This window comes from Dermacentor variabilis, chromosome 2 (assembly GCF_050947875.1).
Source record: "Dermacentor variabilis isolate Ectoservices chromosome 2, ASM5094787v1, whole genome shotgun sequence".
Taxonomy (NCBI): domain Eukaryota; kingdom Metazoa; phylum Arthropoda; class Arachnida; order Ixodida; family Ixodidae; genus Dermacentor; species Dermacentor variabilis.
In genome coordinates, this window is record NC_134569.1 from 6,450,175 (window position 1) to 6,468,693 (window position 18,519).

An 18,519-nucleotide genomic window follows, 5' to 3' on the forward strand; every position below is an offset into this window, starting at 1 on the left:
GTCCTTAAGAAATAATTCCAGCTCTGATGTAGAAGGCCTCACAATTAAACCAGTAAAGTTTGTCGCTGACTTTCTTGCACTTCCTTTGAGTCATATTATTAACCTTTCACTAGAATCGTGTGTTTTCCCTGCAAGAATGAAACTGGCTAAGGTTACAGTCATTTTCAAGTCAGGCTCGAAAAACTCCATGAGTAATTATCGCCCCATCTCTATTCTTCCTCTTTTTTCGAAAGTGCTAGAAAAAATTCTGCTCAAACGTCTGCAGAACTTCTTTGATGCTAATCAGTTAATATCACACTCTCAATTCGGTTTCCGCAAAGGTTTTTCTACAGAATCAGCTTTATTAGTCCAAAAAGAAATTATTTTACAGAATATTGAAAACAAACTCTTAACACTAGGAATCTTTGTGGATTTCAGTAAGGCCTTCGATTGTCTAGACCATAATATTCTCTTAGACAAGTTAAACAAGTGCGGCGTTAGGGGAAGGACACTTCAAATTTTCAGTTCATATCTTAAAGACCGTGAACAAATAGTGAACATAGATGGTTTTTGTTCATCCAAACGTTATCTGAAATGTGGCGTCCCTCAGGGCAGCATATTAGGACCTTTTCTTTTCAATGTTTATATAAACGATGTGATAACAATTTCGACAGAAGCTGATTTTGTAAATTATGCCGACGACGCTTCCCTATTTATCTCTGGTCTTTCGGTTACAGAAATAAATTCAAAAGCAAACAATGCCCTAAACAGCCTTTTAGATTGGTCTAAATTAAACAATCTCAAAATAAATACAACTAAGTCAAAAGCTGTTATTTTCCGCGCTATAAATCGTCACATAGGGACTAACTTAACCATTAACCTAGGCAATAATATTATTGAGGTCGTTAGCCACCATAAAACACTGGGTGTTGTATTTGATGAGCACCTTCGATGGACTGAGCACACTAATTACGTATCCCTAAGTTTATCTAAAGCTGTTGGAGCACTTTCCCGGTGTCGTGGCATTCTTCCAGTGCACATTAAAAAACAGATATATGTTTCATTATTTCAATCACACATTGCATATTGTCATCTTGTTTGGGGCACGGCATCACCGACTAACATGAATAGAATTGTGAGCCTGCAAAAGAAAGCCATTCGTATCATTGCAGACGAAGAGTACTGCGCACATTCCAAACCGCTTTTTATTCGGTTAAAAATTCTGCCCATCAGTGTTATGCTACCGCACATTATTGTATCTTTATTCACCGCTAAAACCACGTTTCGTACTAACTTCCTTATCAGAATATCAATGCTCAAGGAACGTGTACCGGCAGCCAACACTCGACAATTAGAAAAGTTGTGTCTTCCCAAAACTCGAACGAATTACGGTCAACAAATGTTAAAGTATATAATACCTTACACCCTGAACAATAATACAACCTTAATTGATGGCCCCGCAATAAATAAACGTGCTTTAATTGAATACTTTTTAAACAGTATAGCTTAATCGGCAACAGATTTATATCATGCAGTTTACATTGGGCATTTGGCGTTCTTTTGTGTGGACTAGAGTGGAATGATTTTGCACACATTGTCCAATTTCACTTTCTTTTTCTCGCTCCCCGTTTTTTATAACAGCTCATTCTTCATAAAATATTTAACTTGAAGTTAAGCATGTGTGCACTTGAATGGTGTGTGTGTGTATATATACCATGTACGCGTGTATATGTATATGTAGGTGTACATATATGTATATATATAGGGGCGTATGCGCGCCACTTCTACAGGTTTTTGCGTGTGTACGTGTGAATATAACATGTCAGTGTACAATATTGGTTTGTTATTGGTGTATGTATGTGTAAATATTTCTTTTTGTTGTCGTTCTTCACAGCTTGGTGCGAACAGTTTCTTTTTTTCTTTTTTCTTTTTAGTTCTTTTTTTGTTTCTCAAGTTGCTTTTTTTTTTTTCCTCTTCTAGTCCGACATACACTGCTGTTTTGCCGCTGTTGCCACTGCTTGTAGGGCCTCAGGCCTCGTCAAGCTGCTCAATGAGCAGCTTTTTGTCTGAGGTCCATTTTTCCTTTCCTTGAGGAAAATAAAACTCATTCTGAAATAAAACTCATTCTGATAGTATCGTTCTATGAAAATTTTCGATTTTTGACAACTTTTTATAAAAAATTGACGACCTAAATCAAAAATTCGTAATACACAGTCACTAGATTTTATGTTTTTTTTTTTTAATGCAACAAACCTCGCCAAATTTGGTTCTGTGGTTGCCGAGAAAAACGAATTATCCTTTTTCATGTATATTGATAGAAGCAGCCGAGCTAAGGCTTCCTCTTAAGAGAACTGCTATTGTTGTGTGGCGACAATAGAATTAAACCCGGAACATGACAAGGTCCAGTTTGCCAAAGAACTCAAAGACATAGCTGCTGATATTAAAGATACTAAAGAGGGACGTCTTGTTCAGGTGGATCAAAAGTTAGAGGGAGGTGTTCACAGCGATAGAGGCGAAACAGAGCTATTCGACATGAAAGCGCGTTTGCAGAGACTAGAAGATTGATCCAGAAAATCGGAGCGGACAAGCGAACCTAATACTGTATGGCCTGCCGGAGACAGAGGGAGAAAGCAGCGAATGTCTGGAAGCGGCTGTCAACGATAAAGTTATTAAGAACACTGTCGGTCTGTAACCGTTTATAAAGGCATTCAAGGAATAAAACATAACCAGTGATATTCAGACTTCTCAACACTAGACAGAACATTCAGATATTACGAAAAGGCTATAAGCTTAAAGATTCTAACTTTTATATCTGAGAGGAAACTAGCTGCAATACGCGGGCGGCTAGATACAAACTCTAGGATCGTGCGACATCCAATTGCGAAAAACGCGATATGGTAAAGTCTACGTTAATGAGCGCATGTTTGTTTGGGATCACGAAAAAAAAATGAGAAGGCACCGCTATGAAAAAAGCATAGAAAGAAACCGTCCGTCAACCCGAGGTCAAACAAGGTGGACACCCTAATAGTGCTCAATATGAATGTGAGAAGCATATAGTAATAAAGTCGAACAGGATTGTTACTGGAGCACAATGCCGATATAGTGGCCATCCCTGAAACCTGGCTCTCCACAGAGTCACTAAATGTATCCACCAAGCCACTCTGTTATTCGTAAAGGTGGGGGTGTGGCCCTGCTTCTGCAGTATGACACGTAATTTGTTGCACTTCCTGAAGTCCCCAGTGTGGAGGCTGTGTGCTGCAAAGTCTTGTACAATGACGCCGGCATATTTGTTGGCTGCCTTTGTCGAATCCCTGTTGGCGAAGTCGCGCTTGCTTTGCAGGAGTCTATGCAGTTCGTGCCGGCACTGGTGGGCGACGTCGGCGCGGTTGCCACGCGCCACACCTCGGCCACATCCGCCGCACTTGCAGATATGACGTTAACCTTCACCAGGTGGTCGACCAGCCAGCCCGCTCACAATGGTCTACAAATAGCATTCTTGATCTCATACTCATGAGTGACCACTTCCCACTTCATGCAATTGAGATGCATCAAGCATCTGTGATATATCGGACCAAGACATACCTAAATTCACGCTTTCTCTAGGCGGTAACATAACAAAACTGGAGCTGGAGCGTACTGTCCACGACATTCGCCGAGCAGATGACGTCGGTATTCTCACTCACCGAGCGCACGAACTCGGTGTCCGTCTCCAAGCAGCTTCTGAAACGCGCTGTGACGTCAACACTTTGTGGCATGAATTGAAGCCGATCGTGCTATTCTGCACAACCAATTTTATTCCTATGAAACGTTCCAGACCTCAAAAGAAATATTCTTGGATATCGTACGAGGTTCTTCAAGCGTAGCGTAATGACTTAGAGATATGCCATTAACGCAGAAAGGCCGAATCCATTTCGAAATAATAAACTGACCTCCGCTATCGCCGACTTCAGATGAAAGATAAAACCTGCAAAGCATCACTACTTCAGCACAACATTCCCTGACTTCATTGCTAACATTCCACACAAGTTTCGGAGATGCTTTCACTCGTGTTCAAGTGTGTCACCTGAAAGGTCTCTATAGACGAAAAAAACACCTGAGCGAAGACATTCAACACTTTTTTCTTCTCAGTTTTCATTACATATAACGGCTTACTTCCCCCCCCCCCCGCTCTCTCCTAACAACATCGATTCATTGAACATACCCGACGTCGTAGTTCTTAAGAGGTAGCTTTAGCTCGGGTGCTCTTTTATAATTAAATGTAAAAGGAGAATTCGTTTTTCTCGACAACCACTACACCGAATTTAGCGAGGTTTGTTGCATTTAAAAGAAAAACTTGAAATCTAGTAACTGCTTGTATGGGATTTTTTATTTAGGTCGTCAATTTTTTACTAAAAAGTGGCAAACACTGAAAACTTCCAGAAAACGACACTATCAGGTTCGCAATTCTGCAACTCATAAATTAAAAACAATATCCCAATTCTGCGATTTGGATCTAATATTGCATCTAAAGCGGACAAAATTGATCTCAAAAAAGCTTAGTAATATGGAAATACAGCTTTTGCAGAACCCTTGTACACAACGTAACAAATTAACGTATCACAATTGTCCACTTCCAATGACCTAGTGAACGCCGTTTACAGAACCGCGATATCTTTTCTTGATACAGAACTAATAATTTGTAAACTTCGTGCTTCTATTTTTTCAAACTTTCGTATTTTTGAAAATCTTTTTTAACAAAATTCAGGCCCTAAATCAAGATACCGCTTACAACAGTCACTATAACTTTCTATCTCAAATGCAACAGATTTCATTAAAATCGGTCCAGGGGTATTTTTACGTTTTACATGCATTTGAATAGGCCGCGTCGGAGTTGGGCCCGAGCTAAATCTTCCACTTCACTAGATTCAACAGTCACTAGATTCAGTAGAGATACCAGCAGTAATAGAGGCATTACGTAATCAAGGAGTGCAGAACGCTCACGTAAATATATTTGAAAATATCTACAGAGGTTCTACAGCTACCTTAATTCTACACAATAAAAGCAGGAAGATACCTATAAAGAAAGAGGTCAGACAGGGAGACACAATCTCTCCAATGCTATTCACTGCGTGCTTGGAAGAAGTTCAAGTTATTAAACTGGGAAGGCTTCGGAGCTTACTCCGAAGCCTTCGACGGCGGCAAGATCGACGGCGAATATCTCAGCAACCTTCGGTTTGCCGATGACATTGTTCTAATCAGCAACAATGCAGATGAGTTACAACAAATGATTGAGGACCTTAAAAGAGAGAATGTAAGAGTGGGGTTGATTAATATGCTGAAGTCAAAAATAATGATGAATAGCCGAAAAAAGGAATAAGAGTTCAGGATCGCCAGTCAGCCTCTAGAGTCTGTGACGGAGTACGTTTACCTAGGTCAATAAATCACAGGGAACCCTGATCATGAGAAGGAAATTTATAGAAGGATAAAAATGAGTTAGATCGCATACGGCAGACATTGTCAGCTCCTGACTGGAAGCTTACCATTATCATTGAAAAGGAAAGTGTACAATCAGTGCATTTTACCAGTGCTGACATGGGGGCAGGGACTTTGAGACTGAGAAAGAAGCTTGAGAAAAGTTAAGGAGCGCGCAAAGAGCGATGGAACGAAGATTGCTAGGTATAACGTTAAGAGACAGAAAGAGAGCAGTTTGGATCGGAGAGCAAACGGGTATAGACGATATTGTAATTGACATTAACATAAAAAAATATGGAGCTGGGCAAGTCATGTAATGTGCCGGTTAGATAACCGTTGGACCATTAGGGTTACAGAATGGGTATCAAGAGAAGGGAAATCGAGGACGCAATCGAGGTGGAGCGATGAAATGAGAAAATTCGAGGGCGCTAGTCGGAATCGGTTGGCGCAGGACAGGTGTAATTGGAGATCGCAGGGAGAGGCCTTCGTCCTGCAGTGGACATAAAACAGGCTGGTGATTATATTTTATTATTGCGAAGCAATACTACTTTTGGTCGCACTTCAGCCCGTTCCGTGGCCCAGGTAGCACAAAAGAGATACGTAACGTTTTTGTAGCGTTTATCCAAGACGATAAAAACGGGTTAAAGAAGACACGAATGAGAGAACTTCGGCGGGAAAACGTCGTATATCTCTGCTAATGTCCGGCTTAATTACTTTCTTGAGACGATCTAGAACAGGTCTGCAAGACGTATTCGAAAAGCTGGTCTAGAAATAGGATTGGGAAAGACACAAGTTGTCCCTTTGCCAAAACTATTCGTAACCAATTTCTAAACGTTTTTAGGACGTTATCAAAAAGCTGGTCTAGAAGCTGTCTTGAAAGGTTTACGATCATCTGAAGCTAATTTTCGCGGGTAACGGGCGCGATCAGACATCGTTGTTCAAAACACGCGTTTAGTTTCGCCTCACGCGAAACAAACCTCATTGGCCTAGGTCGTTCGCACGGCCTAGGCCAATCGCGTGAGGTGAAACTGATCGGGCGTTTCGAATAACGATCTCCAATCGCGCCCCCGATGAGTAGAAGCGTCGGTGTTGACTGTAAGAGCCATGGCGCAGTGCCAAGCACTGTTCCCCGCATGACCGGCGCATTCTCTACCAAGTCGCACGAAAATGAGCCTGTTAGGAATAATGAATCCTTAATACCACCTTTAGTAAGCTACGATGCTTACAACCACAATGGGAATGACATCCTGCGAAGAACAACTGGCCACGTCTTGGCAGGTGGCCAGACCAAGCCCTTCATGCCAACCCAGGTAGCATGAAAGAGATACGTAACGTTTTCGTAGCGTTTATCCAAGACGATAAAAACGGGTCAAAGAAGACACGAATGAGAGAACTTCGGCGGGAAAACGTCGGATATCTCTGCTAATGTCCGGCTTAATTACTTTCTTGAGACGATCTAGAACAGGTCTGCAAGACGTATTCGAAAAGCTGGTCTAGCAATAGGATTGGGAAAGACACAAGTAATCCTTTTGCCAGAACTATTCGTAACCAATTTCTAAACGTTTTTAGGACGTTATCAAAAAGCTGGTCTAGAAGCGGTCTTGAAAGGTTTACGATCATCTGAAGCTAATTTTCGCGGGTAACGGGCGCGATCAGACATCGTTGTTCAAAACACGCGTTTAGTTTCGCCTCACGCGAAACAAACCTCATTGGCCTAGGTCGTTCGCACGGCCTAGGCCAATCGCGTGAGGTGAAACTGATCGGGCGTTTCGAATAACGATCTCCAATCGCGCCCCCGATGAGTAGAAGCGTCGGTGTTGACTGTAAGAGCCATGGCGCAGTGCCAAGCACTGTTCCCCGCATGACCGGCGCATTCTCTACCAAGTCGCACGAAAATGAGCCTGTTAGGAATAATGAATCCTTAATACCACCTTTAGTAAGCTACGATGCTTACAACCACAATGGGAATGACATCCTGCGAAGAACAACTGGCCACGTCTTGGCAGGTGGCCAGACCAAGCCCTTCATGCCAACCCAGGTAGCATGAAAGAGATACGTAACGTTTTCGTAGCGTTTATCCAAGACGATAAAAACGGGTCAAAGAAGACACGAATGAGAGAACTTCGGCGGGAAAACGTCGGATATCTCTGCTAATGTCCGGCTTAATTACTTTCTTGAGACGATCTAGAACAGGTCTGCAAGACGTATTCGAAAAGCTGGTCTAGCAATAGGATTGGGAAAGACACAAGTAATCCTTTTGCCAGAACTATTCGTAACCAATTTCTAAACGTTTTTAGGACGTTATCAAAAAGCTGGTCTAGAAGCGGTCTTGAAAGGTTTACGATCATCTGAAGCTAATTTTCGCGGGTGACGGGCGCGATCAGACATCGTTGTTCAAAACACGCGTTTAGTTTCGCCTCACGCGACTGGCCTATGCCGCGCAGACGTCGTCAGCCGCACCCGTTGGCACGGCCTAGGCCAATCGCGTGAGGTGAAACTGATCGGGCGTTTCGAACAACGATCTCCAATCGCGCCCCAGATGAGTAGAAGCGTCGGTGTTGACTGTAAGAACCATGGCGCAGTGCCAAGCACTGTTCCCCGCATGGCCGGCGCATCTTCTACCAAGTCGCACGAAAATGAGCCTGTTAGGAACAATAAATCCTTAATACCGCCTTTAGTAAGCTACGATGCTTACAACCACAATGGGAACGACCTCCTGCAAAGAACAAATGGCCACGTCTTGGCAGGTGGCCAGACCAAGCCCTTCATGCCAAGAGTGCATGAAATGAGAACATTGTGACAAAGCAAGAACACTTTATTAAAATGTAATGGTTATGCAAGGTTCGAACAAACTGTGTGAGAAATGCAAATAGAAATAAAAGTACATCAACAATGACAAAAGTCGCAGAAAGGATTCGTAATGAACTCGAAAGTGAACATTCACTAGCACATAAACAAAATTCCAAGTACACATACAAAAATGAACAGAAAAACCTGGAGTGTACTAAAGTGTCTAATTTATCATAGTAAAGTGCGCGTGCTATTAGATGGACTAGAGTTACGCAGAAGTGACATCGGAGCGAATGGAAGAAGTAGACTGAAAAATGCAAGAGTATGAATTGGATGGTAACTGCCTCCAAGCAATGTTACCAGTCATCTAGAAGCTTGAAAAGAGCACAAAAAGAAATACCACCGCATACCATCATAAAACAATCCTGTGACAGAAATAAAAAAAATGGGAACAATGCAAAATTGGAAATATTGCCTTTAGGATATATCAAAGAAGTTAATGGCGAAAAAAATAACCATACAACAAAAAAGCAATAAAGTGAAATTAGTACAGAATACTTAAACGGGGGATTCAGTGTAACAAGTGAACACTAGTGTAGTACAGCGAATGATGAGACAGTAATGCTGCATCTTGCCACTCCAGAACGTGAGAAATGAATATGCAAGCCTCATATTAGAAACTTACATAAACATGGAAATAAAATGGAATGCACTGGAAGCTGCATTTGTGTAACAAAGGAAGCAATGGTCATAATAAATAGTGTTTTATCTAAAAAGCCCTTTACAAGAGGCAAAGTTGTACCTCTCTGGCAAAAATAAAGTTGCAACGAATAATTTGCAAACCAGCAAATACATTAATTAGCACACTGACATGTCACACTTTGCGCACATCTCCAGTCTCCTAAAGTAAAAAGAAGCACTCTGAATGAGAAAAACGTTTAACACATGTAGCCCAGAGCAAATTCTTTGCCAGTTCACTCACACTTTCACATCCAAAAACATTTGCCACAAAGTCCAGGCACAGTTCCACTGATGTTTACCAATTCACCCCCACTTTCACGTCCAAAAATATTTGACACACAGTCCAGGCAGAGTTTCATAGATAAACAGCTTGAGAGCACCCTACTGATTATTGTGCAGTCCCGCTGCTGGAAATAGAACTGCCGCACATGCTGGTAGTGGTTTCAATCTAGACACAATTGCTGCCCTGGACAGGTATGTTCAGATATCTGCACTGGTGCTCCATTTTGTCGAAGTAGACACATTGATGCACTACGCTGGTAATTGAAATGTTTTGAATGCACAAGTATTGGCTTCACCAGAGAGACTTGCCCACATACCACCACTGGCATATTATGCACTTGCTCTTCACTCAGTAGCATTGAACTTAAAGTGTTCCCTATGTGGGAGCCATGTGTAATACCGGTGTCACACGACCACTCTCGATCGCGATCAAGCCCGATCCGGATCGAAATTATCGATGCGACTGGCTCACTCTCGTAGCTTGCGCAGAGGAGCCAATCATGACCGAGAAATTCGATTTTTAACGGACTGGATAGCGGCTAAAAGAGCCCCGTGTGAAACCGGTATCAAATAATGCACAGACGTAGGCTAGGAAAATGTGTTGCACAAGGACAAAGAACTGCGACATGCCCTGTTGTGTGAAGCGCGTGAACAGAACACACACACACACATATATATATATATATATAAACTGCCAGAGCGCTTCGCGAACTCCATGCGCACACATGGCACCCGCACGAACTCGGCAAGCCGCCGTAAAGCGCGAAGGGCGCACAGCGTACATTCCGACACATGTCCCAAACTGCAAACAATCGTACCACCTAAAGCATACAAGTTATTTTATACCAAGGGTATACTCGACTCACGTATGCAGTATCCACAAGCGAGTTATGCAGCGTACATGCTGTATCCATTCGCCAAATAGTAAAATTGATAACAAGCACAAAGCTACAAGGGACTCAATACATTACTACCATTTGAGGCGTCAAATAAAATCGAATTTGGCCGTTTCATATATTGGACACAATATGTGGACACATGTGGTACCCGGTAAGACCATTAAATACCCATCACGTGGGTAAAGGGGGCGAAAACACAATCGAGAACCTGAAGCGCAAACGATAAAAGCACGGTATGGTGCACGCAAAATTCTGTCAGTGCGCTGCAGCGCGAGCGAAGAAAATAGGGCGAGCACTTGACCTCACCTTTTGGGATACCGCACTAGTACTGAATCATTAAAAAAAAAAGCCTGTTTGAACCAGTTCCTTTGTCTGCAACACTCTTGCTAAACGGGAGACTAAAATACCACGATGACGGCTCTATTGCGGAGATCGGCAAGGTGCGCACAGACAGAAATTTTGCCGCCTTTCTTCGCATTCTGCAAAATGCTTTCTTGTTAGGATCACGCATAGCGGCCGATCCCGACGCTAGGGACACACAGGCACCATTTCGTCCCTCTAACTTTCGTCCTTATACTGCCCTTAACGCCTTAATTACAGCGTCAGTGAAAAGGCGCCTCACATAACATGACAATGAACTTGAAGAGCTGATTAGTGCCCTCCACTCCGCGCCCTCCAATTGAAAACACTACTGATTTCCAAATTAAACTGCACAAACAGATCGCACAACCCAAACTAATCACAGAACGTCGTTTTCTTGACGGCAAAACCCTGCAACACTTACATGACAAAGGGCAGCGGCAGCATATTCAGAACAGCCGCTATCATACCACAGCGCAATGCAAGTGCGATAACGCTATTATGCCCGGCTCAAACAGATCGCACAACCCAAACTAATCACAGAATGTCGTTTTCTTGACAGCAAAGCACTGTAACACTTACATGACAAAGGGCAGCGGCAGCACATTCAGAACAGTCGCAAACAGACCATAGTGCCATGCGAGTGCGATAACGCAACTATGCCCGGCGTCACGAATAACGTGGCCGCCTTGGTCACATAACAATTGAAAACACTACTGATTTCCAAATTAAAACCACACAAACATATCGCACAACCCAAACTGATCACATAATATCGTTTTCTTGACAGCAAAACTGCAACACTTACATAGCAAAGGGCAGCGGCAGCACGTTCAGAACAGCCGCAAACACACCACTGCGCAATGCGAGTGCGGTGACGCGACGACGCCATGACGACGCGACTATGCCCGGCTCGCCCGGCTACGCCCGGCTGCCCGGCATCACGAATCACGTGGCCACCTTGGTCACATGATTTGACGACGGTATCGCCACCTAGCGCAAAGTTGGATCGCGTTGATGGGTTGTTGAATATTGTAGAAGCCGCTAAAGAGGCTGACGCGCCGTGGCGTGGCGGTGGCGCTTTGAGTCGTTTTCAAAACGTATTCACCCCTCGTTTTTAAGCTATCTTGTTTGGAAAGTCTTTGATGCGTCGATTTTGGTCAAAAATCCGTTTCAGACGTTGAATCCCTTAATACGACGTTTTCAAGACTTTGTGTGCTACCTGGGGGCGAGGCGGTGGTAGGCACCATTGACCTTTAGCGTGACCTCACTGCGTGACGTCACACCACGTGACCTAGAGTGACGTCACACCCGCTGTGTAAAAACGGGGCCCCATCTCACGCCGTCGCGAGGCGAGGCGGTAGCCACCAACGGCGGCCTAACTCCCGCTCCTCTCACCAGGGGCGCTACGGTCGGTGTGACGTCACACCAGCTGTGTAAAAACGGGGCCCCATCTCACGCCGTCGCGAGGCGAGGCGGTAGCCACCAACGGCGGCCTAACTCCCGCTCCTCTCACCTCTTAGATGATTCACTGTAAGCCGTAACACTAGCATAACCCAAGACTACCACCAGCCATACTACCAGCTGATCCGAGAATAACACACTATTGCTTCGCAATCACCAGGCTTAACCAAGCTAAGCCACGGCCGTTTTTTATATATATTTATTTATACATCTGCTGTGGGCAACGCGTTCTCCACATGACCGACACGACCTATTCACTTCATGCAGATGACGCACCACTTCACTTTCTTGCTGCAGAAGATACCGCGCTACCTCCTCGCCATCAAAGCATCGTTACCATCACTTCTGATGTGACTGACTGCGGCGACGTGCTCGTATTACCATCTGCACGCTGTCTCGCAAGAGGGATTGCCTTTGCATTGGGGCTGGTTAGGTTAGATCATGGCTCTGCACTTCTCTACGCTACAAACCCGACATCCGAAAAATTCTCATCCCTACAGGCACTACATTGGCTTCCGCCACCGAATCGGAGTCTATATCTGTTGTTTCCTTTAAACCAGTTTCCTCTGAAGTTCCTTCTACCGGACGGGCCGCATCTCCTTCAGCTCTTGCAGCTGCCATCGGTTCCGACCTGACACCTTCGCAGTCACAACAATTGCTTGCTTTGCTCCAAAAACATGAAGCTTCGTTTGACGCGCATTCAGCTTCGTTGGGAAAGGCTTCGATTACGACGCATCGGATAGAGACAGACGGTACATCCATCATGCGCCGTAGACCATATCGCGTATCGCTAGCCGAGAGGAAAGTCATTGACGAGAACGTCACCGACATGCTCCAACGGAATATAATACGCGCCCTTCTGCTAGCCCTTGGTCTTCCCCTGTTGTTTTGGTTCGGAAAAAAGACGGCTCTGTTCGATTTTGTGTCGACTACCGAGCACTTAACAAGATCTCACGCAATAATGTATACCCTATGCCGCGAATAGACGATGCCTTGGATTTCCTGCAGGGTGCCGAGTACTTCTCCAGCGTCGATCTGCGTTCCGGCTACTGGCAGATACCTGCATGAGGACGATAAAGAGAAAACAGCGTTTTCAACACCAGATGGGCTCTACGAGTTTAATGTCATGCCATTCGGCCTCTGCAATGCACCCGCAACGTTCGAGCGCATGATTGACACCGTTCTTCGTGGCCTGTAGTGGAAGACTTGCCTGTGCTATCTGGACGATACTGTTGTTTTCTCGTCAACCTTCTCTCAGCACCTGCAACGTCTGGATGAAGTTCTCACATGCCTTGCCAACGCTGTACTTCAGCTGAACACCAAGAAATGCCATTTTGCGAGCAAGACGATCAAGGTACTAGGTCACATGGTGAGCAAAGATGGCATTCGTCCTGATCCTGACAAGGTTTCGGCAGTTCCGCACTTCCCTCGTCCCGAAAAAGACCAAAGATTTGCGCAGTTTCCTAGGCCTCGCCTCCTATTTTCGCCGATTCATACGAGGCTTCGCCTCAATAGCGTCACCTCTGCACAAATTACTGGGTTCTAATGTTCCCTTTGTGTGGTCTCCCGAATGTGAATCTGCGTTCGCCCATCTGAAGCGCGCTCTCACATCTGAACCAGTACTACGCCATTTTGATGAAGCTGCTTCTACCCTCCTGCATACGGATGCTAGTGGTCACGGCATTGGTGGCATTCTCCTACAGCGAGACGACACTTCAGGGGAGAGGGTCGTCGCATACGCAAGTCGCGTTCTGACAAATGCCGAAAAGAATTACACCATCACGGAGCAGGAATGCCTAGCTATCGTTTGGTCTGTACAGAAGTTTCGACCTTATCTTCACGGCCGCCATTTCACCATCGTTACAGACCATCATGCATTATGCTGGCTTTCGACGCTGAAGAACTTGTCCGAACGGTGGATCCTTCGTCTACCAGAATACGACTTTACTATTACTTACAAGTGCGGAAAAAAACACCAGGATGCAGACGCGCTTTCTCGCTGTCCGCTTCCTACGACACCATGCAATGGACCTCCAACTACCATCCGTGACAAGCTTTCGCATGACCCCTCTTCACATGCTTTCTTGTTGGCCACTGTAGACGAGATGCCTAAACACGACAACAGATTCTTCCAATCTCATCAATTTGCGGACTCTTACTGTCGGCGCATCATAGACCACCTTCAAAGAGCTTCGCGCCCGCCTAACGCCCGCCTTCGTCGACAGCTGACGCAATTTAAGATTGACAACCGCGTCCTGTACCGTCATGTCTATCACCCTGACGGTCAACGCTGGGTTCCTGTCCTGCCACGCTCTCTATGTGCTCATGTCCTGCAGGCTTTTCACGACGACATGACTGCTGGTCACCTTGGTTTCCAGAAAACCTATGACCGCATTAAAGGTCGCTTCTACTGGCCTGCATCGTCCGCCAGTGTAGCGAGGTATGTCGCTTCCTGCGCCCTATGTCAGCGTCGAAAGCTCCAAGCGGACAACTGCAACCGGTTCCTTGTCCGCCGCAACCATTTGAAATCGTTGCCATTGACCTGTATGGTCCTCTTCCTGTGACTCTCACGGGTAAACGATGGATTGTGACAGCCGTTGATCACTTGACACGCTACGCCGAAATAACTTGTGTGAGTTCTGCCTCAGCCTCTGAAGTTGCTGCATTCATACTTCAATCCTTAATACTGCGCCACGGTGCTCCTCGCGTCCTCCTGAGCGACCGTGGAAAAGCATTCCTCTCGCAACTAGTAGACGAAGTACTCAGAGCCTCCGGAAGCACCCACAAGACTACCTCCAGTTACCATCCGCAAACTAACGGCCTCACAGAGCGATTTCATCGCACGCTGTCAGACATGCTAGCCATGTATATCGAACCGGATCACAGAAACTGAGACGCAATTTTGCCATACGTGACTTTTGCGTATAATACCGCCGTTCAACGCATGACCGGTTACTCGCCATTCTACCTTGTCTATGGTCGTTCTCCCAGTTCCTGTCTTGACGTCTCTTTCTGTCAATCAATGTCCATCCCCCTGTGAAGAATATGTGTCCCGCATTCTGCGTTGTCGCCAGCTCGCCCGCATCAACACCGAAGCACGGCAACAGGACCGCAAGCAGCATTACGACGCCTCTCATCGCGTCGTGTGCCTAGCGACGAAATGCTACTCCGGACACCAGTTCGTACTCCTGGCCTGTGTGACAAGTTTCAACTTCGGTTCATCGGCCCCTACAAAGTCTTGGAGCAGACTTCTCCGGTTAACTATCGCGTGGTACCAGTTATTGTTCCAAATGACCGCCGCTGCCGCGCCGCTGAGCTTGTCCACTTTTCCTGTATGAAGCCTTTCACGAGGCGTTCGCCGCCCCTTTGAATTGCGGCCAGGATGGCCGCTCTCGCGCGAGGGGACATTAGTGTGGCCATTTATAAGCTATTCTTTGTCATCTGTACATGATCGTCATCATGTGGGGTTCATATGGGGTTCTTCTTCATCATCGCTTGTGGGGCTGGCTCTCGAGTGTGATCCGTGCTGTGGGCGTGATCGGTTCGCCGCATCTTCGACTCGGAATAAACGTAGTGACAACTGCTGCGTCACAATATATATATATATATATATATATATATATATATATATATATATATATATTGTGATGATGAATATTATTGTTATGATAAAGCTTCCTCTTAAATTTATTGTTTAGCGTGGACATCAAAACAAGCAAATGGCCGGATAATATCCCTAATTACTTTTCTAAAGAGGTATGAAGAACGTTGTATGTAGCCAATACCTCGCGATTCTGTACCGCAAGTAAATTTCACCTGCGCAACTGCCCGGTGACTGAAAAAAAAAATCCCAAGTGTCCTTAGCTGAGAGACGCGAAGGCAAAAGCCTTGTAAGCCTACTGCAATTCACCTTAATTCTCCTTAATGCATCTTAATCCATATTAATAATCCTTAATCCATCTTAATCCTCCTTCATCCACTTTAATCCACTTTAATTCACCCTAATCAACCTCAATACTCGTTAGTACACATTAATGCACCGTAACGGACTTTAATACATCTTAATTCACCCTGATCCACCCTAATACATCTTAATCCAATCAATAATTAATTAACTTTGCTAATTATTAAGCATCACTTATACACGGCAGGACATGCTTTGGCTCGCTTCTGGCCTTCCTTGGTTCTCGTGCCATTTTCTCTACCTCACAACGCGACCTTGAAACAGCCTTTCGCCTTAAAAGGACCAAGGTGAATTCTATAAATAAATCCAGTGACATCGACGGAACCTTCTAATTACAGGCCAGTCTCTTGTAAAATATTGGTACATATCATTTGGTAGACACGACTGTTTTTGTCGAGCTATATTACCACCTCAACAAGACACCTTTAGAAGTGGCCTCACAAGGGTCACATAACTAAGTGAAGTGATGCATGACCTCGCGCTGAACCTAAGCAACCGAAGCCAGATAGACATCATCTTTCTTTACTTGAGCAAAGTCATTGATTGCGTAAGCCATGTTAAGTTAGGTGCAAAACTTGAGGCTACGATCGTGGTTGGTCAGATTACTGCATGGATCAAAAACTTCTCATTGCATCGAACGCGGTATGTTATTGTTGATATCATTCCTTCCAAGCCTGTATCGGGCACCTCAGAAGTTCCTAAAGGGTCAATGTCGGGGCCATTGCTTTTTTTAATCTTTATTAATGACATTACTGCTAACATTGCATGTGACATTAAGCTTTTCGCGAATGATTGTATTATTTATAATGAAATTGGGAACTGTGCAGACCATTTAATATTAGACTACTCGACTTGGTGTCCGGTTGGTGCAAAGAGTGGCTAATGTCTACTAACACTACTAAATCTGAATGTATGTTCTTTGCAACAAAAAGATGCCCTCGGAATTACGCTCTCAATGGAACTTGCCTGAAAAAGGAAATCACCATAAATACCTAGATTTAACATTCACTTCCCACCTTTCGTGGATTTTACACATTGGTAATATTATCTCAGTCGAATTATGGAAACTTTTTTTCTTATATCAGTCAATCAATCAGTCATATTTATTTCCTTTGAAAAGGAGGGGTACGAAACTGGAAGCTCGAACAGCTTGACGAGGCCCCGACCTCTAACAGCAAGATGAAGGCCAGCCGTACATAAGAATTGCAAAGTGCGCAAGATATAAAGAGTGACAAGTAATACAGAATGAAAGTAACAAAACGGCAAACACTCACACAAGCAAAAATGGCAGAACAATTAACAATATGAACAGCAGTGGTCAACAAGAACAGGAAAAAACGATAGGCATATACTAGTCCTGCAAATAAATAAGCTGGCAAAAACGTTTGATAAGACAGTTTCATTTACAGGAAGAATCAAATCTTATCGGTTTAATATGTTCAGCAGCGAAGGTAGTGTGTAAGACAAAGCTTGTTCGTCATAGGAAGTACTAGGTGTGGGAGCGAACCATAGATGTTTATGTGTGGTCTGACGAGCGCTTATATTTATTCGTAGTCTAGCCAGGTGAATTGCATCATCAATACCTACTTTAACAAAACCTTTATACCACAACATCGACCAATAATTGTAAAAACAAAACACAGGAATAATTTCACCTTTAGAAGGAGGAGGTTCTGTGGAGTAAGTATAATGTACATCAGCAATGTAACCCACCAGGGTGTCTACCAAGTTGACATTTCCAAATCCCCTGAGTTTTCCAGGTTTTCCCTGAATGTCATTGCAAATTTCCTGGAGTGATGCAGAACTATGTTTTATGTCAAGACGGACTGAAACCATATCGCCTGATGCTGTCACTCTCTAGTAAGCACATGAAAACAATAAAAACGTGACTTAACCCAATTTGAATACTGAGGAGCAGTGTTTATGTTATTCAAAAGGAGAATAGAAGACATGGGTTAGTAAATGCACAGCAAATAAAGTGTCTTCGAAAAAAATTGCAAATGTGGTTGGACATTATCCAATACGAATAAAAAGGAGATGCATATAGAAGCAAATATTTTCGAATACAAGCTATTCCTATCAACTGATAGCAACCTCAGTGGGATGAGGCCCAACTCTGTCACAATTGAGATTCTCTCTCAACAGCTCGTAAACCTCAACTGTCCTGACATACTCTCGGCCCGCGCACGACGCCCGAGTGTTGTGTTTCACTGCTTTAAAGAGTTTACTTTGGTTTAGATGAGGGACACCTGCATCTCGGCATCAGCCAAAACTTTATTTTTTGAGCTCAAGCTCCTTCAAAACGACGGCAGCAAGCTTCCATTCCCGTTTATTCCTCAATGCGTAGGTCATTTCTCTTGTCCACCTTCCGCCACTGGTTCGCCCCAAGGACCATTTGAAGCATCTTGGTCAGCTGCACAGTCCACGACCGATTTTTCGAACTCCCTAGGGGCCGCGGAAACGTCCGAAAAATCGGCCAGTTGGAAAAAAATAAATCCGTGTCATTTACTACCCTTAGGGGCTCAAACCGCCACAGGCACGTTCGAAAACGCTCTGAAGGCCTGTCGGTACACATATTAGGCATATCGG

The 18,519-nt window shown here is 44.4% G+C and overlaps 1 long non-coding RNA gene across 1 annotated transcript in view; it reads left to right on the forward strand.

Moving 5' to 3' along the window:
• Positions 1–18,519, forward strand: part of LOC142571312 (uncharacterized) — a 57,894-nt gene that overhangs the window by 13,198 nt on the left and 26,177 nt on the right. The gene's annotated exons all lie outside the window — the stretch shown is intronic.